This window comes from Syngnathus scovelli, chromosome 7 (genome assembly GCF_024217435.2).
Source record: "Syngnathus scovelli strain Florida chromosome 7, RoL_Ssco_1.2, whole genome shotgun sequence".
Classification (NCBI taxonomy): domain Eukaryota; kingdom Metazoa; phylum Chordata; class Actinopteri; order Syngnathiformes; family Syngnathidae; genus Syngnathus; species Syngnathus scovelli.
The window spans coordinates 16214036-16239737 of NC_090853.1; the positions used below are offsets into that span (position 1 = coordinate 16214036).

The window sequence follows — 25702 nt, forward strand, 5'->3', positions numbered from 1 at the left end:
TGTTGGGAAAACACCGGACCAACTTGGAAGGCACAGTGGTCTCCATACAGAAATTAATGTAGTCCGTAATGCAGTAGGTCACGCTGTCAATGTCACTGTCATGCGGGCTACAGAGAGCTTCCCAGTCTGTATTCTCAAAGCAGTCACTGAGCCTGGCAGTAGATTCCTCACACCACAACATCACAGACCTCCTCTCAGGTGGACGCTGTTTCACCACCGAGGTGTAGTCTGCGACCAGATGGATGAGGTTGTGATCCAAGCGGCCAAGTGGGGGGAGGGGGGATGAGGTGTATTCATCCTTGACATCAGCATACAACAGGTCGAAAGTTCTATTGTTTCTGCTGTGGCAATTGGCATATTGCGTAAAGGTGGGGAGGGAAGAGGCCAGGGAAGCATGATTGAAGTCCCCGGAGATAAGGATGAGGGATTGAGGATGCCGAGTTTGAAGTTTAGAAACGATAGTGTGGATCCAGTTCGTAGCGGTAGCAGCAACAGCCGAGGGAGGGATCTACACAGTTATAGCGATAACGTGAAAACTCCCTCGGGAGGTAGTATGGTCACATGCTAACCACCAACAGCTCCAAGTCACTGGAGCAGAGCTGCTCCTTAAGACTGACGTGTCCGGGATGGCACCATCTATCGTTCACAAACACAGCGAGTCCCCCTCCTCTCCTCTTACCGCTCTTCGTAGCTCTCCTGTCAGCCCGCACCACTTGAAATCCATCCAGGGAGACGTGAGTCGTGTGCGTCTCCATGAAGCACATGAGATTGCATTCGCGATGTTCCCTCTGCATCCGGGCTAGCGCTGTTAGCTCTTTCATCTTGCTTTGAAGAAATCTCCCGTTACCCATGATAACCGACGGCAAGCTTAAACCGTCTCTTCCGCTGCCTGCGCTTTACGGCGGCTCGGCATCCTCTTCTCCATGGCCGTATCTCCTTGGAGATCTTCGGCCGCACCGCGCAGGGAAGGGGTGTGTAGCGCCAGGCTAACAGCTGCGATCGCAGATGTAGACAGCAGAGCCGAGTATGGATGGATCACCCGACGCCGCACCAAAGTTCCAAAAGCAGTAAGGAACAAACTACGAATGTTACAATGTGAACATCCATAGCCGCGCACTAGCCTGTGAGAAGGAGAAAACAACAAAATCTCACTAGAACACAAAAAAAAAAAAAACACTAAAAGAAGGGAAGAAAGGTCAGAGCTGCTGTAACAGGCTGCCACTCAAGCGGCACCATCAAAGGCAAAGGCAAGTGAATTGGTTATTTCTGTAGCCTGATATAGATATCTATTTTAGGTTATTTTATAGACCTAAAATAGACGTCTAAATTCCGTCTATATATAGACCTAAAATAGACTTCTAAATTGGGTCTATATATTGTTGGATTTTGTCCACAATTTAGGGAGCGCGTTATCTGCGCCTCACGGCAAAAGCCTTTGCCACTCACCTGTTATCCAATTTACTCACTGCGTGCTCGTTTGATTTCTTCAGATTTAGGAAAATGCAAAGACACTGAAGCAGAAATTAGACTTAGACAGATTGGTTGAGTTCAATCACAATTCTTGTTCAAAAAGCTCTGTTTTCAGGAAAGTACAATACAGCGCTGGGCCCTTCAAGAGCGGAAAGTCTCCATTCAGAAAAGGCAAAGTCCAAGGTTGTTAGATCAGTTTTATATTCAGTAGCACATTGTGGGCTGGGATTGATGGGCGATGAGTCTTCGGGGTGGGGCAAGTTCGAAGGAGAGTCTGCTTCCATGGGAGTGGTGCTGGTTATGGGCGATTCGGTGTGTTGGTGGGGGGCTGTTGGTGTGTGTGTGTGTGTGGAGGGTGCTGTTGTCTTCCATCCCGTCTCTCGGCCTTGGCGATCATCTTTGGCCGAGTTCTCGGGTGGCTCCTTCTGGCACCCACTGGTTTTATCTCCACGTGACCTTCCTGTGAACATTCTTCTCCAATCTTGGACATACACTGTCGTACCGCATTCAACCGTATCTTTTCTTTGTTAGGCAAACTATTTCCCTCTGTGCAGAGCGTTCAGTAGTAATCAAAAACTGGCGTCTAACATTAGTCAAAACATAAGATACAATCAAGTACTGAACGGTCAAGACGACTCTGGCCGTGTCCATGATTCAAAGAAAAAACATCAGGCATGCATTCCACAGTTCCTTAAGGGTCATTAAGCTATTTAGGCAATATATCAAAAGTCATTTGTTATTTCAAAGTCCTCAGAAATATATATATCAGATCATAAAGTTATAAAAGCCTTTCTCATCACCACTTATCAAAAATGTCTAGTTATGTCTTCTTTATTGATTTGGTGTGTAGGTATAATTATATGCTTCAAATGTTTCTTTTATTTATTTAATATGTGAATATACTTGTCTGCTTATGTACTTTATTCAATGAGGTTTGAGCATATCTGTTTTTGTAGCGAGGCAGGACTTTTTGTATTTCGACCTCATTCCTTCAATACAGACCTAAAATAGATGACAAATTTAAATACATTAAATATGAAATATTAAAACATAAACCAGCTGTAGGCTGTATAAATAATGAACAGAGGTTGCATTGCTTTGTTTTAAATGACCATTGATAACCTGTTGTGGTTGAACGCATTTTTGTTTTATTGATATACATTACTGAGAAAATTTGTTCACAAAAGAAGGTTGTCCCAAACATGCACAAACATTTAGCAGCCAGGGCTGTTAATTTGGGGTACCCTGGTAGTAGATACTGATAAAATTTGTCCAGACCTACGGAGGCAACTTTGCCCTTCAAATCTGCATGTCTTCAGCTGTTGTGGTGTCCATCATTGGCACCGACTCAAGAAACCCTTCAGTAACAGTCAATGTCTCATCAACTCCACGAATAAATAAGACCAGTTGTGCCACGTCTGTGATGTCGGTGCTCTCGTCGATTACAACGGAAAATGCGGTATAGAAGATGGATGGATGGATGGATGGATGGATGGATGGATGGATGGATGGATGGATGGATGGATGGATGGATGGATGGATGGATGGATGAATGGATGGATGGATGGATGGATGGATGGATGGATTGAAATTGTATGATACAGTATAGTCAAGATTTTAAAAGAATACAAATTTATGATAAATGTAATTTTATAGCATCTCAATGTATTAACACGCATACAATTTCAATCCATCCATCCATGTCACCGATTCACAACCACGGTCCATTGGGTGCCGTTGAACTGGACTACCCTTACACTTGTCTGTGGACCCCGTGGAGGCTATTTTGTGTGTTTTGGGGGGTTTTCTGATATTGAGGGGTGCTGGTTGGGCACTGTTACTTTTTTCTTTTGTCTTTTGCCTTGCTTTGCTTTGCTTTGATTTTATCTTTCGCACTTTCTGGCATTTTTGTGGCGCCGTTGCATGGCAGCCTTATGAGGGCCTATTGAGTTGCGTTCATGCCATCTGTGTGTCTTTTGTAAACCCGCTCTGTGGTATGGATACTGCTGGGGCCTGAATTTCCCTGAAGGAGTAATCCCAAGGGATTAATAAAGTTGAGTCTAAGTCTAAGTCTAAGTCTAATACATTGAGATGCTATAAAATTACATTTATCATAAATTAGTATTCTTTTAAAATCTTGACTATACTGTATGTATGCAAGTGTAAAAGTAAACAAATAATAACACAAGTAAACAAATAATAACAATAAAGCTGAGGTGGGCAAGCCCTTGTGCCATATAGTCAATCAAGCCAAGCCAAATTTAATTTAGACTGCTAATTCACATGAGAGGTTATCTCAAGACACTTAACATATGGAGCTACAACCACGCTTCTTATACATCAAAAGTGAACCACACATAAGCAAACACCAGGTGAAGGAGGCGAGAAAAAACTCCCTTACGGACATAACCTTGAACAGACTCGAGATTCAGTGTGGTGTGACCATTTGCCTTGACTGGTCAGGTTGAGGTTGTCTTTGATGGAGGAAAGAGGCGGAGAGGAAGACATTGGATGGAGAAAATAAGAAGATAGTGGATAATGTATAAATTGGATTAGGAATAATAATGATACAATTTTAATGGGATTACCAATACTGTGAATGACTTAATCACAGCAGATGTGCAAGTGTTGCTGTTGTTGGCAGGACCATCTGGAAGCACCGACTACAGGTGAAAAGAAGAATCGCAAGAACAGCCCCAAAAACGCAACCCACAAATGATTAGACTACATAATAACAGTTTGCAAAGGAAAGGAATTGACCACTGCCAAGAAATGCCCGAAAAAAAAAAAAAACCTTTTAGAATTACAGATGTTAATAGTTAAAACCAGTGATTCCCAATTGATGGGTTGGCACATAGTCAAAAATATCATGCAGGCTATTTGTATTCAGATTTTTTTTTTCAAAATAATCCTGAAGCATAAAAATTTCCACATAGCATGAGAAGAAATCTATGCATTATTAAATGTTATTAACTTGTGCGAAAGTCACTAGCTACTCTCTAAAAATACAACAATGCAACTTAGCTTTGGTTAGTAGACGCCATAGTTTTTTTGGCACAATATTTGAAAATTTGATATTTGAAACGCAAATGAAGAGCGTTGCCCCGTGACTTGTGGGAGACTGACCGACCACACAAATGAGCGACACAAGTCAGTACTAGTCACATCGACTGCACAATAAAAGGCCCAACTATCTGAATAACCGCAACACCAACTATACACAACAAATTATAGCAGCCACTTTCAGTGTCCTTACATCTTTGTTGCTTACTCGTTACAGGTTAACCAGGGCGTGAACCATGGGTGACAGCATTTTGGATGGCATTTTCATCAACAGAGGAGGAAAACATCACCGCTAAACTACAAGGAGAGATAGTTCATCATTACGCGGGACAAACACTCCTACTCCAAAGGGTTAAGTGTGGAAAAAAAAAAATCGAACCCCTGTCCATTTAAAGCGGACCAAACAGTCAGGTCTGAATACACCCTTAGTTTTGTATTCATATGGCATATTAGCTATGTCAAATATTTTAAAAAGAAACTCACTAGGTAGTATCCAATCGAACCCTGGTCCGTTTTAAGCGGACCAAACAGTCAGGTCTGAATACACCCTAATTCTCAGTGTGGTACTAGGCTTACCCTAGTGGCGATTCACTTTCACGACAGTACATTCATTATGTACAGTTCAAGTTGTGTTTAACGTTAGGTAGGCTACAGTCTGGTTGCATTTCATCGTTTAGGACTGTTTTTGGACATTTGGGCGTAATTCTTAGTGCAACACTGCCCTTTTCTTGAGACTGTCTGAAAGTAAAAGCTCTGTGTTAGAGATTTGCTCACTCCAACTTATTTTGCAAGAACCACACGGGAGACAGGCAAGTTCTTTTAGACACCTGCAGGTAGAGAGTTCACTCGCTCCAGAATGAAGTCTGGAGCCTCTCCCAACTGCAAAGGCATATTTATTAAGAGAAAGAGTGGGGGTATGAGTGGGCTGAATAGAAAGCCCTTGTCCTCTAGTCTAAACATCTCAGGGGATGTTTTACGATCTTGTGATAAGGAGGACAAGGTAAGGTATTTATTACCTGTTGCATTCCAACATAATCCTATGATAAAGATAACCTGGAAAACCCTAACATCTCCCTCCTGTTTTATCATATGATTATGCTACCCCAAACAACAAAGACAAGTAAGAAAAAAAAACACATATATATGTATAATGAAGAAAGAAGAATAGGAAAAATAAAAACAACAAACAATGATAGCAACACTTTCCAGTGAAGATGAGGCATTACCTTAATACCCCAGATCAAACTGATTGTGTAAGCGAAAAACCTGCTGGCCAGATGTTATTAGCAGGACAATTCTTACACGGTCCCTTTGCCTTAAGGCGACCAGAATGCTATCAATAAAAACAAAAAGAAAAACAAAGAAACAGTACATCAGCGTATCCATTACTTGCGAAGCATATTTGATGGTCAAATCAACAAGTTTCCGTAATACATGCCCAACAGAACAGCATCTACGCAATCCACGTCTCATTATCATTATCACATCTGTCACGTCTAAGAAGTTGTATATGTGCTCGTGTTTTCGTCAGCTGATGATGTTCTAGTCTGTAGGTGAGGTCTGTCACACACACTGGCGCACACACTCGTGTCCAGTTGGCAGGCAGCATCGGACAACTCCTGTGACCACAAAACCATGATCCGTACTGAAGAGGCACGTGCACTCATAGGATGCAGGTGAGGCAGTGCCTCTGAACTTCTGGATGACGTAGGTCCCGTCCGATGGTGCAGCCATGTTGGTAGTAGAGCCCTTACACCTTGAAAACGGCTCTCTCATCCTGGCACACAGCGGTGATGTCCAAAGCTCCCATCCAGTTTCCTCCTGGAGAGCAGTCGTCGTTAATGCATTTGTGGGTCCTGCAACCTTGGATGCAACATGTGTAGTCAGCAAGACTTGGAATGGTCCCTCCCGTCGTGGCTGGCCCAGTTCTTTCTTTTGATGACCTCGATGTAGACCCAGTCTCCTGGATTGATGGGGTTGTCGACCTGTGAGGAGGAAAGATCAGGCTGCACTAAATTTGTCTTTGACACACTTTGAGCGTCCTGATCATATAATCTGCCAAGGACTGCTCTTCATCTGTTGCTTGCAACTCTCGTAGTCAATTGTAGTGCCCATTTAACTGGCAAATAGGAGTGTTTGCGGGAAGAGTTTGAACACTTCCTAATGATTCCCTTTAACCAAAGACTATTTATGACAGGGGCGTTCCCATTTATTGCCTCCTGGTGTAAAAGAGATTGTCTTATCCATGCCTTCTTTCTCCTCACACGCTCGCACCCACACAGGGTGCACACACACACACACACACACACACACACACACACACACACACACACACACACACACACACACACACACACACACACACACACACACACACACACACACAAACACACACACACACACACACACACACACACAAAGGGATTCTAATCCATCTCTCATGTAGCTTCTTTTGATGGAATCTCCTATTGGTAACTGTATAGCAGACATTTTAGCATATAATCCCATACTCTGCTCTCTCACTTCTACTTTTTCATGTCGGTGCAGTCGTAGGTGGGCCCTATTGCAGTCATTGTCTTGTTAACTGTCGCCTTGTGACTCCTATGCATGATTGTGTGAATGTCAAAAATTGAACGTACCTAACTTTCTGACCATCCAACCTCCACTGTGGAACAAAAAACCTTACTATTGTATTGAGTAGGTACATTGAGCAACCTAGCTTCCTCCTGACTGCCAAATGTCCTGTTCTAAAATGTATATAACTCGACCTCTACGCCTTAAGCTTGATGAGCCAAAATATCAGATCTTGCTCTTGTTTCCTACTGTTTTAGCCTATTTGTTTTATCCAAATCCGTTCAATCTCTGATTATAATGCTTTTCTCTGTAGCCCTACGTGTTTTTCAAATTTTTATTTATTTATTTTTTATTTATCAAATCTCCTCAGTTCTGTCAAACTCAGTGCACAATGAACCTCCCTTCCACTTTGAACCAAGCTTCACCAAATTTGGTAACGCCGTAGCAAGGAGTGCGATTTGGTTGTCGGACACTCCAAGTCCATTTCTTTTTGCCGCACTTCAGCCTCTCAAGTTGGTGTTCTTTTGTTGTTGCTTCAGAGCGACCCCATCCATCACTCTTGAATGAGTCCATTGTTCAAATTAGTCAATTTTCATCATTGTGAGTTCCTCCGCTTTTCACTGTCTTTTCCGTCCCCGAGGATGTTGTATTTCCTCCGGAGTGTACTTGTCCTCCTCCAAGCACAACAGCAGTCTTTTCTTGTCCTTCGCCAAAGGTCAAAGGTGCTTCAGAGCCAGGCACCGTTTTGTGGTTGTTCACGGCTGCAGGCGAAGTCTCGGATTGGGTTTCAGGGACTCTGACACTGAGAATGACAGGCTGGGACATCAAACTTGTAAGACTATCTCCAAATGTAGCAGCTTCCATCAATTTGCTGGTAACGTTTGTTTACCAAACTTCAAATTCTTCTAATAACAGCGGTCTCGTTTTTATATTGTAAATCCTGCAACTCATCCTATTTTTGAGCTACATTTTATCTATAGTTCCAATTTAATCGGACAGTATGTTGTCTTCAGTATCATTATTGAAAATCAACTCATCGAGGTCTGCGTTCCACATCAAGCCCTGATCTGTATGTCTTGACCTCTCACATGTTATTGTCATGCTTGCTCAAAAATGTGACTTAGAGTATGGTGCTGTGAATTCTCAATCTCCCCAATGAAATTGGATCCCACCTCGTAGTTCTTATCGTTCTCATGTTCCTGTTAGCCTGCAATTGTCCAAATCAAAAATGTTTTCTTTTAACTGTCTTTCTTTTGAACCTCTAAATCGCTCATGTTGCTAACCTATCTACACCAGAACAAAAAATTTACCACAGTATAACACCAAATGTATTCGAAAATTCATTGTCATAAAGTGTTGTATTATTACTATCTTCCACTATCTGTCCTACTCACTCCCTCCTTTTGAGGCTTGGCAACGCCCATGCCTCACACCTTGACAAACTTTTTGGGAGAATGCGTTCTTTACTACATACGATTCCATCATCATTTAATTTGACTTTCTTTCCAAAACGCTTCTCAATTTCTCAGTTCACACATCTTCTGCATGTGTTACTGGTTCTCCAGTTTTTTTTTTTCTAGTTAATTATCAATCCAAAACCTACGTGTTTCTTTCTAACATTCAACCTGCTCAAAATCACTCTTTCATCAAAGTCGCTCTACTAATTTTCCATAGTAGTCGCCAACAACTTCAACCATTCAACCTTTCATTCAGGCAATCATTCATCAATGCTCATCATATGTATCTCACACAGTCTCCAAAAAGGAGTCTTCCTATCACATTGGTCCCAATTCATCCAAGCTCACCACACAACATTCATATATCATTTTCAACTCAGGTTTCCTGGTAGAACAATCCACCAATTCAAAAAAAAAAAACTTAACTAAAACAAACAATTGGCAAATTAATCTGAATTTTTTCTTTGTTTTTAAATTTGAAGAACTCGATCTCTCAGATTTAGCTTGCATTTAGAATTTTGTATAATCTTATAACACAACCAATCAATTATTCCTATTAAATGTAGCATTGCAAAATCTTAAATTCACAATTTAGGTTCTTCCAATTCCTGAAAGCATGTTCTGTTGTTTTTTTTTTTTTTTTCTTTGAATTTCTCATGTGGGCTCGACACTTAACATGCACTAGTGTGGATTAGTTTCTGCTCGCAAACAGATTTCTCTCTTTTTCCTCTCATTTTTATCTTTCAAAATCATTTTTGTTCTGCGGTGCAAATTGGATAGACCACAGTCTAGCAAAAAAATTTTTATACTAAAACTTTAGCCAATGTTCATCATTTTAACATATACGCACACACATGCACAGCTCTCGCACGCAAAAGGTAGTTCCCAGCACCAATGATTCGTCACAGGCTGGCCATTTCCTGTGGTCGATCATGAGCTGGTCCCTCCCATGCACACGAGGACAGCACATTCTAATTTAATTTAACTCTTCCTCTGCCCCTTTGGGAACTTTGATAGAAGATCGTTGTATCTTCATTTAGATCATTATCATCATCTAGATGAAATACATCAGAACTTTTGCCTTTCTCAATCCCTTTGTCAGCGTCTCTGGGCCACTGCATGTTTTTTGTAAACCAAGCAGTGTCCGCTTCCACCAAGTGTTTCCTCACCCAACTGCCCAAGTCAGGGGGGAAACCAGTGAGGAGCGCAATTTTAAGATGTTGCTGATAAGAACTCTCATCTGCATCATTGAATGGGATGCCACTATGTACCCAGAATTCTTTTTCAAATCTCAATTGAATGGCGGCTTCATCACTTTTCAACTTTCTATCTTTTGTCTTTTGGATTTGTTCTCTTCTTTCTTGTGAAGCTTTCAACCACATTTTAGCACAATCCAATTCTCTCTCTTTTCTTTTCTTTTTCAGTCCATATTTCTTTCTATCCACACTCTCTTCTAAAACATCAACTACTATCTTCCACACTTCAACTCTCAACTTCCCTTCTACTCCATACTTTTTCTTCCACTTCGGCATATATTGCATACAATTAAGAAATCTACTCGCCATGTACTTCTCATCCCCGTCAAGAGGTAGAGATTTACCGTTTTTATTCCCCATATTAATTCTAGTAGTTTTAGGTTATACAATTTCTTTTTCTCAAAAATATTATTATTATTATTATTACTTATTTATTTATTTATTTAACTATGTCTTTGAGGATCCTCAATGCAGGTTTAAATTGACCTTTCAACAAATTACTAGCATGTATCAATGCTAGAACTGCTATTTAGTCAATTTATCCTACCAGGCACACTCTCAATCACACAAACTCCAGCGCTTTTTTTATTTATTTATTTTTTTATGTAGGCCTCATAGCTCGGACAAACCAAAGCCGTATCTCATAGCTCGGACAAACCAAAGCCGTATCCCATAGCTCGGACAAACCAAAGCCGTATCTCATGGCTCGGACAAACCAAAGCCGTATCTCATGGCTCGGACAAACCAAAGCCGTATCTCATGGCTCGGACAAACCAAAGCCGTATCTCATGGCTCGGACAAACCAAAGCCGTATCTCATAGCTCGGACAAACCAAAGCCGTATCTCATAGCTCGGAAAAAACAAAGCCGTATCTCTCGTGCACCTGTGTTTTTTTTTTTTATTTTTTTTTTTTATACGCGTTTCACAAACAACAACACAATCACACAACTTCAGGCCTTTAACTTACTTGTCCCCTGGTTCGTTGCACTGCCGGGTCCCGTCAATCCACCTCTGTCAGACGAAGGCAGACCTAAGATGCTGGCCCAGCGAAGAATTTCCTTCCCAGGTCTTTCTTTACCAGGTCCGGCTAATGGACGCTGGCCCGTCGACAGTATACAGCGCGTCGTCCTCCGTCAGCCGGATGATGGGTATGAGGGATCCCGGGTTTCGGCACCAAAATGTTAGAGATTTGCTCACTCCAACTTATTTTGCAAGAACCACACGGGAGACAGGCAAGTTCTTTTAGACACCTGCAGGTGGATAGTTCACTCGCTCCAGAATGAAGTCTGGAGCCTCTCCCAACTGCAAAGGCATATTTATTAAGAGAAAGAGTGGGGGTATGAGTGGGCTGAATAGAAAGCCCTTGTCCTCTAGTCTAAACATCTCAGGGGATGTTTTACGATCTTGTGATAAGGAGGACAAGGTAAGGTATTTATTACCTGTTGCATTCCAACATAATCCTATGATAAAGATAACCTGGAAAACCCTAACACTCTGGTTCCAGGTGCACTCCAAGGCTCTCAAGTTGGACATTTATGCCGGTGTTGGCACAACCACCTGCGCTGGATACCCTGGCAGTTTGGGCCAGTACGACACGGACACCCAGACCTTCGCTGAGTGGGAAGTTGACCTGCTCAAGTTTGACGGCTGTTCCATGGACGCTACTTTGCTTGAGGAAGGCGAGCATGTTCACTGTGTGATCATTCAGGCTACAATCTGAAAGCATTGTTTTCTCCAGCCTTGTGATTTGTGGTGGCTAAATTAGAGAGCGTAGCAGAAATGGCATTTATTTCCCTGTGCCTTAATTCCTTTAGTTGTCTGACTTGATGGCGCTTAGAGACTCTTAGGGTCAGAATGCCCCCACTCCATAATGGAGTGAAGGTGCTTTAACACATCATTTATTTTTCTTCAGGGTACATAAACTTGTCCAAAGCGCTAAACAGAAAGGGAAGACCCAACCTATATTCCTGTGAGTGGCCTTTGTATGAGTGGCCTTTCGAAAAGGTAACACCAGATCCCTAATGTTTAAATTCTGAATTCCCCAGATATGATTCATGTTCTAGCCTTTTGGTGACCCCTTATTTCAGCCAAATTACACCACCGTTACAGAAACACGCAACCAGTGGTGCAACTTCACAGACGTATACAATTCGTGGAGCAGCATCAAGTCCATCTTGGATTGGACTGCTACTCACCAGGACGTCATTGTCCCCTCAGCTGGTCCCGGGCGCTGGAATGGCCCAGATATTGTATGAATGTCTTTAATTTAATTCTGTGATTCATCTCCTGAGAAGTGCATGGTCTATGCCAGGGGTGTTCAAACGTTTTGCAAAGACGGGCAAATTTGGTGAGGTGAAAATGTGCGCGGGCTGGCCATTCAGCCTTACGTTCTTTGAACCATTAATGTTAAATGCAATTGAACTATTCCATTAAATGTTTATAGCAAACGGCATACCTTTCATGTCTTCACACAGCTCACAAATCTAAAGTTTTTACCAAAATCACCATGTCTTTCATATTTGAAGACCACATAAAATAAATACAAATTCTGTGTGGGAAAAAAAACTTCTGGAAATATTCAAAATATGTATCTGCGTTCATTTTATTAATACCGTTTTGGCCTGAATATAAGGATGTTTTTTGCATTGAAATAAGACTGAAAAAGTGGGGGTCGTCTTATATTCGGGGTCTAGACATTATACCCATTTTCACTTGTGCGCAGCGGTAAGTTAAAGGTTGCTGGTATCGACTGAGTATGTTGCTGTGATCGTGTGCGTCTTTGACACAAAATGAGTATATACGTACATTTCATTGTTACTACTGTCCACTGTTGTGCCGTTTGTCCAATCACGGTTTGATTCATGTGCGCACCGTTTGATTGACAGCTCCGGCGCGCTCCTTTAAGTTTGCCTCGCATCGTACGAGTAGCCGTTACGCAGCGGTACAGCGACTAACGGTCGCCAGCAAATGTATTTTGTTGTCCCGATTGATGACTAATGTTTGGTGTGTTGCCGAGAGTATTTCATTTATGGTTATTTATTATTATTTTTTTGCCAATAATTCAGTAAAGCAATCAAAACTGAACCACGTCTTCCCTCCTGTGTTCTGACCAACACTCGGGGGCGAAAAGAGCATAACCATCCGAGCCAACCCCCTATACAGTCCTCAGGCTCCCCAACAATAGCAGTAGCAGTTTTCATTATTTTATTGCAATGTTTTTCCTTATTCAGATTTGTTTCAAGACTTCAGTTTGATGGTTAATGCAGTTATTGCAATTTCATTGCAATTGGTTTATTTACATTTCAAAAACCACAAGCCATTCATTTACAAATGTGATTGGACTTTAATTTACATATTTAAATGTTCAGATATTAAGATGTAATAGTTGCATGATTTGAGTGAGGCAAAATAACATGCTTTTTCTCTCGAATATATTATTATAATCATTTGTTTCAGATGTAATTATTTTCTGTATAAAAATTAAATTTGGTGTTCAAAATGTCTTTTTTCAAACTTGAGTCTTGAAAAAGAAGGGGTCGTCTTATAATTGGGGTCGTCTTATATTCGGGCCAATACGGTATTCTATTTTGTTTTTCAGCAACACAATAAACAAAAGAAGCCTATATGGCATTTCATTCCTCATGCGCAGACTTTGTAGGAACACATTTTCAAATGCCCAATAGTAAACTAACACAGCTTCTTCCCCCAGCCTGTCACTCTGATAAACTCACACCACTCATAGAGTCTCCGAGACATCACTGGACAATAACATCCTGCTCTTGCCACTTTAATGTTGTTCGTCACCTGAATGTTGTTAGTCACTTAAATGTTGTACTGAGATCAACCGGAGTCAAATTCCTTGTTTGGCATGCACAAACTTGGTCAATAAAGCTGATTCTGATTCTAACAAAGGAATTTCAAGATTCAAGAATTTTTATTGGCCATCTTTGAGCAGTGGTTGCTGCTATAAGCAAGGTTGCCAAGACAACCAGTGGTGCAGGAATTCTGACCTTTCACCTACATATTCCGATGAGGTAATGCCAGAAGCCTATAAATATGTTGCCCGGACACAGAGCGGGCGCGCTTCTTCCTAGTCAGGGCGATGGCCATGAGGCTGCCCGGAGTAAAAGAACGCCGTTTAGACGAAGATGGATTTTTCGTTCTTTTTCAGATTGAACCAAAATCTACTAAAATGAATTTCCAGAGTCTTCGAATTGGACTTTGTCAAATTTTAAGCTTCGAGGAATGCAGAGGAGACAGCCGCTCCGGTCAGAAAGGGGAAGACGCCAATTTTACTTTTTTGGCTATGCTCCTCACGGAGCCGATCACTGGACTTGTTCAACCAAATAGGATTTTAGACCTTTAGTCTCCTCTTTTGTTCTGAGTTTGTGAGTGTTGTTTTTTTTCAACTTGTAATTCTTTTTTTGCTTATTCATTAAATCTCTTCTTAATCCTTATTTTGATTATCGATTGTTTCATATTAACTATGCTGAGCATGGTTTTATATGCAGCAATTAGAACTTTAAAATGTCTTTATTTTCCTATCATAGTCATTCTTTAAATCCGTTCAATTCTTTTTAAAGTGAAGACAGCTTTAATCCTTAACATCAGGAATTGTCAGATCTGGTTCGAAGTAGTTATCTTGAGCTCAGCTAGGGCGAGGGCGCTCTAGTAAATTAACGAATCCTTTGATGGGAAGCCGATCACTTTAATAAAAAGTGCAGGTTTGACATTTTGGCGCCCAACGTTCTTGAGGGGAGTTGTGATTTAAAATTTGGTAACAAATATTTACTCGCAGCTCGAAAACGAACCTGTGTGGAGTTTTTCCAGTTTTTTCTTCCCGAAAACTGTCATAATTCCGCTCACTGATACAAACAAATGTCAGAACGGCCTTGAGTGACATAAAAACTCTCTCTTTAAGGAATAGAGTTTCTTAGAAAAGAACCTTTTGTACCACGGAGGGATTAGAACTGTTTTGTGTCATTGTAACGGTGGCCAATGCCCCTCGCCACGAAGCTTTCGAGTGAGAATGCAAGAGAGATTGCTTTTGCTAGAGGGGTTGGTAATTGGGCACGTATCTTGCATGGTGATACATTGCTACGCAGGAAGTGCATCCCGCCGTTGAGAGCATCAATTAGCGAGGCAGGAGTTCTCGAATTGGTGTTCTGTTGAGTGTAGAGGCGACGCGAAAGGCGCCGTTGAGTAACTAAGCTGTATCCTCCCTATTCCGAGTGCGCACGGAAAGGCTTCGAAAGGAGACAGCTCGAACCAACAACTAAAAATACTGCTATTCATTGAAGAAATGGCTAGCGGTGGAAGAAGAACAGACCCCAAACCTGGTCATCCTACAGTAGGAACCGGACAGGAGGGGTCTAACCCAGACCCTCTAGGAAGACATGAAGAACCAGTATGCGTAATACTGTATGGAGGAAGCTTGGAGAAGTGGCCTCCAGAGTTTGCTAAATACATAGAGTAGAGCTAGCGTTGGAGCGGCGCCTTGCTGTATCGTGTGTGCGCTTTTTGAGGAAGGAATAATGGAGAATGAAGAAAAAAGAAAAAGGCTAAAGAGGAAGAGCAGAGCAGGTCGTTTGCCCGGTAGTGTGCTCGGGGAGAATATTAAAGTGACAGTCTGTGTTTCCCACAGGGTGTTTGAAGCGGGGAGAAGATGACATTTGCGCTGCGTTGCTTGTGTGTTTGTATGTTGTCTGTCGGTGTTATGTGTTGTAAGACAAAATTGGCTATAATGGTGCTCTGAAGAATTTGCTAGACTGTAGTCTGTGTGGTTTGCACCGCAAAACGGAAGAAAAAAAAAGGTGGGGGGGTTAGTTGTTTACAGAAACTGGTCCACACTGGTTTAGGGTCGAGCCCTAATAGGATTTTTTTTTTTTTTTAAAGACAGAGAGCATTCTGTCTGACATTGGATGAAGCAAAATTATGAAATAAACACATTTCAATCCTAAAGTCAGGAGAACTAGTTGATTGGCTGTCACAAGACTATACAAGTATTTGCACAGGAAAATAAGAGAGATTAAGTTACCGTATTTTCCGGACTATAAGTCGCTCCGGAGTATAAGTCGCACCAGCCATAAAATGCCCCAAAAAGTGAAAAAAAAAATATATAAGTCGTTCCGGAGTATAAGTCGCATTTTGGGGGCAATTTATTCGACAAAATCCCACACCAAAAACAGTCCTGAACGAGCAACAACAGGCTAAACGATAGCAACAATAGGCTAAACGATAGGTATGCTAACGTGAGAAACACAAACAAAGAGCTGAGAACGGGCCTGACGTAACATATAGAGTGATTAAGGACAACTATTACATGAATAACATGTTTATAAAACCATCGGTGTCACTCCAATTCATTAAATAGCAACAACAGGCTAAACGATAGGTATGCTAACGTGACAAACTCAAACAAAGAGCTGAGAACGGGCCTGACGTAACATATAGAGTGATTAAGGACAACTATTACATGAATAACATGTTTATAAAACCATCGGTGTCACTCCAATTCATTAAATAGCAACAACAGGCTAAACGATAGGTATGCTAACGTGACAAACACAAACAAAGAGCTGAGAACGGGCCTGACGTAAATTATAGAGTGATTAAGGACAACTATTACATGAATAACATGTTTATAAAACCATCGGTGTCACTCCAATTCATTAAATCCATCGATCGTTCTTTGTCAACAATGGGTGCGCACGGCTGAGGGCGCTTGCACTTCAAAATATTCCACAGGCTCATATAATGATAGATAAACTATATTTCAAATAACTATAATACAAGCCAATAATATTATCAAACCACCCGTGCACTTTAATTCCATTAAATCCATCGATCAAATTCCTCGTCCTTTGTCAACATCGCCGCGCGTGCGCCCTGACGTCAGCCTCGTCTTTATTCCACAGATCTACTATATAACTATATTGTAGCGTTAACAAAGTACAAGGATAGACGTGGGTTTGGTAAACGGCTCTTTATTAAACAAAACAAACTTCCAAGCGTGTGGCGGCGTGGACTTCCAGACAGACCGGGCGTGCGTAATGGCCATGTCCGAGCCCCGCGCACCGTTCGCGGACAGCCACTCGGCCGAGCGCCGGCCCCCGACTCAGTAGAGTAGGACCGGGCGTGCGTAAAAGCCATAATAGTTTTTCAAACCTTCTATGTCACTCCGAATCCTTAATTCCTTCAAACTCTTTGTCCTCCGTGTCACTTAGAAATGATCACCGCTAATGATGCCGGTAGTCCTTATGTGGGCACGTTTGTATGTAAACAACCGCCGCGCCGCGCTACTGACGTCACTTGAAATAGTAATCCGTTGGTACATCACGGTTCTCCAAACTTTCTTTCTGCTGCTCGATTACTGTTTTCAGCTGCATATTTTACAACTTGAAGTTTGTAACCTGCAAAATATGAGTTTCTTTTTGGTGCCATTTTTTTTAAGCCAGTTGATGAGTCACGGCCAACGGTGAAATTTAGAGCGCCCTCATCCAGTTTCGTCTGAAAATATAATTTTTTTGGGTTGTTTTATCAAAGTCAAAGTCTGCTTTATCGTCGATTATTTTTTTATATACTAAGACACACAAAGAGATTGAAATTACGTTTCCACTATCCCTCGGTGAGATAGTACACATATGCATACAAGCAACCCAAAAAAAAAACAAGAAGGCACAAACAATGAATAAATAAGAATGTTGAATAAATGATAAATAAACAAATAATAATAAATAATAATAATAAATATAAGAGGAGCAAAAATGGAGCAAGTGTACATACAGCAGACAGTGGACTTGGATATGGTGCTTTAAAGTGTTAATTGCTTTATTTGATGTTTTCTCTATTTTTTATGTTTTGAATATGTTCAAGATAAAGATATAAAAGCATGTGAAGTGATCAACTATACTAAAAATAACATGCAGGAAGCGTGAGAGTCATAACTGACAGCCGTTATGGTGAAGAAGCCCTCATAGACGTTCTGGCCATTTGTGAAGAACATGGCTACGGGGGTGTGAAAGGGAAAACAACAAGGTCAGACTCCAGATCAGAAGGTTTTATACTGTCCGGAAGCAGGAATACGAAAGGGAAGAAAAGGGAGGGGAAAAGAAGGAAAAACATATCCTCATAAGAATGTCTTATCTACTGAATGTTTTGTATCAATGTGTCATGACGTTAATGAGCTCTGCCTTATGTGTAATGAAAAAATTACCAAGCTGTGGGTGCCGTGTCTGTGCTCTGATGGAGCAACTATGTTTGTATAAATTAATAAGAGTATTTAGACATTGCTGTTGCTCCCTCTTCAACACCCAAGAGCACTTTTTACAATGCCAACCTAACCAGAGTGACTGGAGGGGGACAAATCAGGAAATGTGCTCAGCTCATCGAAAAAATGCCATTTAAGCAATACAATTAAAAACGCGCGTAAAACCTAAACCAAACGTTGCAGATGGTCATTTCTTCTTGTGCCGTGGTCAACTCAGCACTCTAGAGCCCCCAATAGCACTTTATACTATGCCAACATAACCAGAGTGACGGGAGGGGGACAAATCAGAAAACGTGCTCACCTCATCGAAAAAATGTGATTGGTGCAATAAAATTAAAAATGTGCATAAAACCTAAACCAGACGTTGCAGGTGGTCATTTCTTCATGTGCCGTGGTCAACTCGGCACTCTAAAGCCCCCAAGAGCACTTTTTGCCCTGCGAGCATTTTGACGTCTAATAGACGTCTATTAGACGTCTATATGCTGCCCAGACGCCTCGGCTAAAACACGTCTAAAAATGGTCTAAATCAGGGGTCACCAACCTTTCTTAAACCAAGAGCTACTTCCTGGGTACTGATTAAGGCAAAGGGCTACCAGTTTGACACACACTTCTGAAATAGAACAATTTGCTCAATTTGGCTTTCACTATGTGTTATTATTGTCATTTCCAGTTCACATGTAAGTGTGATTTTATAAAGAGTAGCAAAAATACAGTCAAACCTTGGTTTTTGACCACAATCCGTTCCAGAAGGCGGTTCGAGAACCGAATCGGTCAAATTCCGAATCTATTTTTCCCATTAGAAATAATGGAAAAAGATTTAATCCGTTTCAAGACATAAAAAACCCCGCCTTTTTTAAGGGTTTTTTCATTTGCGCATATTTGTCCCATCGCGCAACTGCAGCGGACCACCGAACGCGCAACAGTAACGCGTCGCCAACCACACAACTGCATTGCGCTGGTCGCATTATTGTGACAGAGCCGTCGCTAATATTTAGAAAATATTTTTAAAGTCCTGATGTACTTTCCAAAATGTATGTGGGCCTCGGTGCGCAAGGAGCTTAATTTGGTCCGATCGCACAACCGCAGCGCGCCAGGCGCTCATTGTCGCATTGCTTTATGAGCGTCTTTGTGTTTTAGGATGGCTTTACTGCTCCCACTTGCTTTCTTTGGAGGCATGATTAGGGGTTAATACAATCCTCAAAGTAACGAAAATACAATAACGGAGTCAGTCGGCACCCAGGCTTGACCTCTGAATTTTGTTCGACAACCGAAGCAAAAATATATCACATTTTTTGTTCGAATTCCGATTTGTTTGAGAACCAGGATGTTCGAAAACTGAGGTTTGACTCTAAAATAAATAGATGCAGTTCACTGACAAGTGCTGCTATTTGAGCTAATTTTTAGAACAGTCCTCATGTGGTCCTCACGGGCGACCTGGTGCCCGCGGGCACCGTGTTGGTGACCCCTGGTCTAAATAAATATTGACGTCTATGCCGTTGACGTCTATAGCATAGATGTCTAATAGATGTCTATACTGTAGACGTCTACGGGATAGACGTCTAATAAGATTTTTAGACGTCTACGGGATAGACGTCTATTAGACGTCTATTAGACGTCTATATGTGAAAGTTTTTTTAGACGTTTATTGAGTAGACGTTCGAATGATGGCTAATAGCTATTAGCGCGATTAGCGCTAATCGCGCTAATAGCAAGTGATCATTTGAATAGACGTCTATTCAACATTGAGGTTCTCTTCAATACATTTATTCTGTGATCCTTACCTTTGTGTAGTTCCAGGATGTTGTGAAAATGCATTTGATTAGTGATGGTCGAGGGTGTGAAAATGTACATTTTTTAACGTAAAAATAGGTTTCAGTAACAGTCATGCTTATGTTAGCTGCACCTTTTGATGTTAAATTTAACCAAAACGATAATTGAACCTAAATTAAAACATTTTTTGAAACATTATCCAACCATCACAAATATAAATGTGCAATGTTTTTAAATCATCCGTGGCCTCTGTGCGTGTCGCCAACAGCTTCTACAAAGATGAACTCGATGGGCATCAGGCACCACCCATCGTAGACCTTGGGATTACTCTGTAAAAGAAATATGAATATGGAAAAAAAAAACTACCTGTAAAATAGTTTTTTCTTGATGTATGTCATGTAAGTCGTACATTTCGAACATAAAGCAATCGCACAGGAACGAGCAGACAAGTTTTTTTTATTTACCAGCGCTATCAGAGCAGTTTTCTTGTGCACAAGTTTCACCACCATGCATATTGTCATTTGTGTAAAATCTACAACAGAAAAGAAAATTCAACATTGAGAGCAGCCACCACATCGTAAGCCTTCACTGTTGTGTTTTCTAATATACATTACAGATGTCAAACTAATAATACCTGTCTATGGTCTTGGAAACATGCAGGTCTTCAATTCAGGCCCTCCCAACACAAGACTGCTTTCCAATCTGTATACAAGGCATTATGAACAGTGTCTCAGAAGAGTGGAGTTAAGAGTAGACAAAATTGAATTGAGGACTTTTTGTCTTGTAAATCAAGCAAAAAAGTAACTGAAAAGTCAGTAATTTTGACAATACAGCAATTAAACCAAACGGAACCCTACAGGTTCCATTTGTAAGCTATCAAGAGTGAAGGGGGATCCAAAATTTTGACTAACCAATTCCAAGCTTAATCATTCTGTCATTCATTCTTGCATCCTGTTTGTCATTTATTTCATTGAACATCAAGTCAAAGGTCTCCAGATCAATTACGGGCAACCGTCCACTCTCCGCATCACATTATGAATGAGAGTTGAGGCTCCTCAGCCCATGGATATCCAGAAGGGGCTCCATGATGACCTTCAGAAACTCCGAGAATGTAGAGAAATAGAAATAAAATACTCACTTATATTGCAGCTATGATCTCTTTTTAAATGACAAATGCCTACAAAAAAAAGTCTTACTTTACCCTGTCAATTTCACTTCTGTCAATCGTGCACTTATCTGATGTAACTGACCGGCTCTCTGTTTAAAGGGTAAAATTCTATACTTTAGCCCCTCTTCAGTAACGCAGTCTGTAGGGGAGACGAGAATTGATTTAAGCCGGTATGGAAAGAAGATTCGTTCCGAGTCTAACCGCTGTTCAGGTAACTAATCTATTGTTAGATTAATTCCGTCATTTCCGGACGCCAGTCCCGCTGAAATCAAAGAAACCCGAGGGTTGAGTAACTACTTTGTCGAGACCCAGGATCTCCTCGATCACGGCCGTTTCAGCGGCTTTCCTTTCCTATTAAGATTGTTGCTTTTGTTATCAGCTCGGAATAGTTTAGCTGTCTTTGTTAAGACCGCGGGAACTCGTTTATTTTCACTAGCGTACACTCACACTAGCTGAGTTTAAGTTAATGGTTTTGAACCAGATTCTGACACTCCCTGATGTCAAGGATTAAAGCTGTCTTCATTTAAAAAAGAACTGAACGGTTTAAAGTATGACTATGATAGAGAAACAAAAGAGATTTAAAGCATAAAAGATCAAAATAATCATTAATCGAAATTAAATGATTATAAAGTAAAAATTTAGAAAAGTAGAAATAAGCAAGAAAGAGAATTACAAGTTTCAATTGTTCGAACAACTAAGAATAATTTCCACTCACCACTCTCAATAGAGCAAAAATTATTCAGTCTCGAAGTTCTCTCGATTCAAAACTCAAAAATATAGTAAAAAAGGGTAAGAGGCTGGAGGTCTAAAATGCTGTTTGGTGGAAAAGTCGAGTGATCAGTTCTCCTTGTTTCAAAATCCGAATTCTGTTTAAAAGAACAGGCTGGCCTAAAGAATGGAGATGACGACGCCCTAAAAATGTCTCCTCTCTCCTGCACCGAGGTCTGCATCTCCTAGCCTGTCTTTGATCTTAAAATTTGACCAAGTCCAATTCAAACATAGTATAAATTAATCTTAACGGACCTTGGGTTAATCTCAGAAAGAATGAAATCTATCTTTGTCTAATCGGCGTTTTCGCCCCACGGCAGTAGCCGCAGGGGCCATGCCCCTGATGGGGAAAGCCCACTGGGCGAGAGAGAGTGATGCTCTTTGTCCGAACGAACCTTTTATACCAGTCCAGTTCGTGGGTACTATGCCTGCTTGGTCACGTACCAGTTTTTTTACATGACGTCATACATTGGCCTCAGATAACCCAAATGCTTCCAGAATAGACTGCACCTGCATCTCAACCGGATTCAACCAGATGAGGTGACCATGTTCTCACAGAAATAACAATTTTCTCAGGGATGCTTCATCCTGTTTCCCACTCCCAAATCTTGTCAACTGTCCATCAACGTGACATTTGCAAATGTTTTTTCTCTGACTTGTGTTCCGTCAAACAGCATTTTGTTTAGGCTTCAACTGGATGAACGTGAGCGAGGTCACGCTCATATGTGGGACCCCAGTCTTCCACCACTTAGTATCACCATTAACTCTTTCCGCCTCCTTGTCTTCGCTCACATTCATACATTCATGTGTAAATGGAACATCAATATTACATATTGATACTGATCAAACATCGTGACAATAATAACACATACTGTCACAATAGTCAATTTAACACATAATCATACCTATGATCGTGGATTCTCTTAGTTAGCAGGTTAAAACACTCAAGCATCTTCAAAACATATTTTGACAAGCTGGTGACCTCTAGGTCAAGCTCAAGCGTGGGATTGCAGTCTTCCACCCACGGTATCACTGTCAGCCCCCTTGTTCTTACTCAACTCTTAATACATTCATGTGTAAATGAAACATTAGTGTTATGATGCTGCTCAAGTTGCTACTAACTATACAATATTGCAGAGCAGAATAAAATTAAGTATATTGCAGCTTACTCTAACTGAGATTAACATGTCTCATTCTCATTACCTAACGATGAGCATGGGCTTCCCGAGTTAGCAAATTAAAATATTCAAGCAGTTTCAAAGTATATTATAGCAAATCAAAATAATATAACATACTCCAAAATTGTGTGTTGCTGTGCTTCAGAACAAGTCTTCATCTAATCAATGACTTTTTAAGCTATTAATTTATTATGTTAGGTCAATCTGACTTTGACACAATCTTCTGGTGAAATTTGGAACGGGAATGGAGGTTTACTGGTTCAACCAACAAATTCCCTTTTACCAATTAACAATCGTTAATTTTGAAGAAGTAACTTTTAAGTAACCCCTACTCAGGCCCCCTTCTTCAGGTCTTCCATGTCAAGCTTTGAAATTTGGAATTTCATTTTAGCCAATTCGTCTGGGCCAAATCCAATACGCACTCACACACCATCTTTTATCATCCTATCCACCATGTAACTCGACACTTCCTAGCTGTTAAAGAATGAAGCACGTGTTAGATGCAAGATTCAAATGAACCATTTTCCAATTATATACTTTGCCCTGTTTGAAAAAAAAAAATGATGGCATTCTGTCTGTGCCTTAGAATGTGGTGCAATTTAATTTGGCTGTTGTACATATCCAATCACGTTATTTTAAAATAATACTGATAAAATTGCGTGTTCTACAAGTTGTTATCCAAATTATGAAAATGTACAGGGTAAACCTGGGTTTTATTTTGCACTTTGACATTTGAAAGTCAAAGCAATGACATGTCATAAATGCAAGTTCCATATTGAAGATAGCAATTACGACATACGCTTTTTGCATATGCTCGACAGTAGCTGAGCATACATAAGTATATGCAAACCACCAATAACAGATCAATTTCCAAACATAACGCAAGGCAGTTGTGATTACTTCTACAATCAAGAATAACTCAAAAATCAATCTGTACCTTGTGGAGTCCGGTCAGTTTTTAATACAGATGCTCCTCTTTTCTCCAGGCTTGGAGTCTGACAAAGAGGGAAAGGGAAAAAGAACATGTCTGATTTGACAAATCACCCATTAACCGCTATTAATCACATGGCACAGCACAATTTTAACTTTTGAAATGATTTGCCTTGCAGTTCCAAGCCCTCTTGAGCGCAAAACAAAGTTACGTGCACATTTTAATGACATCAGAAGATAAAAAACAACATTTTCACGTGCCACTCCTTGAGCTAAATCTGGAGTCACAAATCATTACATGAGTAAAAAAGGGAAATTACAACTTTGCCATACCATCAGAAAATCTCAAATTTGGGATCTATACCCTGCAAATGAAAAAACACGCTCACTCTAACTACTCGTAAAAGTAGTTTATATGGGTCACTTCATACATTTCATGCAACATAAACTGCCTTATATTAAAAACGTAAGATGAATAGGTTTTAACCACGTTTAAAAAGTAAAGGATGTTAACTTTACCGAACCACCACCCAACAATCACATACAAAGAAACTACTCGCAAAAACATTCTTGAAACATAACAGTGCATGCTCTGTTCAAAATTATTACTCACCAAAATGCAGCCCTTGTTTGTCTTACAGAAAAGTAAATCGGTTTGTTCTTTTTCTGAAGCAACGTCGACTCTTGCAACTCGAAGAAAAATACCCTCTCAGAGCTTCTTCCCAGATTTTATTACCAGACAAACCGGAACCGGAAATAATAGCGATTACTTTTAACCCGAAACTCGAGTTTCTGTCCCCTAGTGGGGGGAGGTAAAATATGTCCCCAACCGCTATTTTTTGGGCGTATACTGTCTAATGCAGGGGTGTCAAACTCATTTCACATTGTGCACCACATGCGGCCTCGGTAGATGTCAAGTGGGCCTGACTGTTAAAATTATGCCATAGTCTGCTATAAATAACCAAAATATCATGTCTTTCCTTTTTTTTTAGTGTAAAGAAGCACAAGAACATTAGGAAAATGTTGAAATTTAATGAACATTCGTTTTACAAAACATTTCATAAAACACATCAGATTTCCTTAGACATCGATTGTTGTGGTGTCCATCATTGGCACCAACTCAATAAACTCTTCAGTAACAGTCAATGTCTCATCAACTCCACGAATAAATAAGGCCAGTTGTGCCACATCTGTGATGTCAGTGCTCTCGTCAATTGCAATGGAAAATGCAATAAATGACTTGACTCTGTTTCAATTGGCTGTCAAAATCTGCTGATAGGTCCGAAATCCTCTCTGCTATAGAATTCCTCGTCAGGCTAATATTAGCAAGTGCTTGTCGTTTCTCGGGACATACAAGTTCAGCCGCCTTCATCATGCATCGTTTAACAAAGTTACCATTGGAATACGGCTTTGATGCTAATGATATTTCGCTGGCAATTAGTTAGTTGGCTTTTACCGCTGCTTCACTGACTTGTTGGCTCTGGATAAAAGTTGACTGCTGTTTCCTCAGACCTGCCTGCAATTCGTTGATCTTATCTCTTCTCACTTGTCCTTGCAAGCCGTCATATTTTTCGCTGTGAAGAGTCTCGTAGTGGCGTAGAATATTCAAAACTGAAACTTGTTGCAAACACACCAAGCACAAAGGTTTTCTGTGCATTTCTATAAATAAATAGAACGTGGTCCATTTTTTATTGAAAATTCTACACTCCGTATCAACTTTTCTCCGTTTGGATAATGAGATTTTGGCTAATGAGGGTGTAGGGGAGGGGTAGAGACCAGGGTAGAAACGTCATATCAAG

The 25702-nt window shown here is 40.7% G+C and overlaps 2 long non-coding RNA genes across 2 annotated transcripts; one reads left to right on the forward strand and one right to left on the reverse strand.

Moving 5' to 3' along the window:
• Window positions 1–837: 837 nt before the first annotated feature.
• On the forward strand, window positions 838–6953 carry LOC137840428 (uncharacterized). The gene is made up of 2 exons (XR_011087069.1): window positions 838–1067; window positions 4751–6953. It is a non-coding gene; the product is annotated as an uncharacterized lncRNA (long non-coding RNA).
• Window positions 5409–25547, reverse strand: LOC137840425 (uncharacterized). Its single transcript, XR_011087066.1, has 6 exons — window positions 24517–25547; window positions 23911–23968; window positions 20494–20561; window positions 20324–20391; window positions 10788–20188; window positions 5409–6518 (listed from the first exon to the last, which is right to left on the reverse strand). It is a non-coding gene; the product is annotated as an uncharacterized lncRNA (long non-coding RNA).
• Between the last annotated feature and the right edge of the window lie 155 nt (window positions 25548–25702).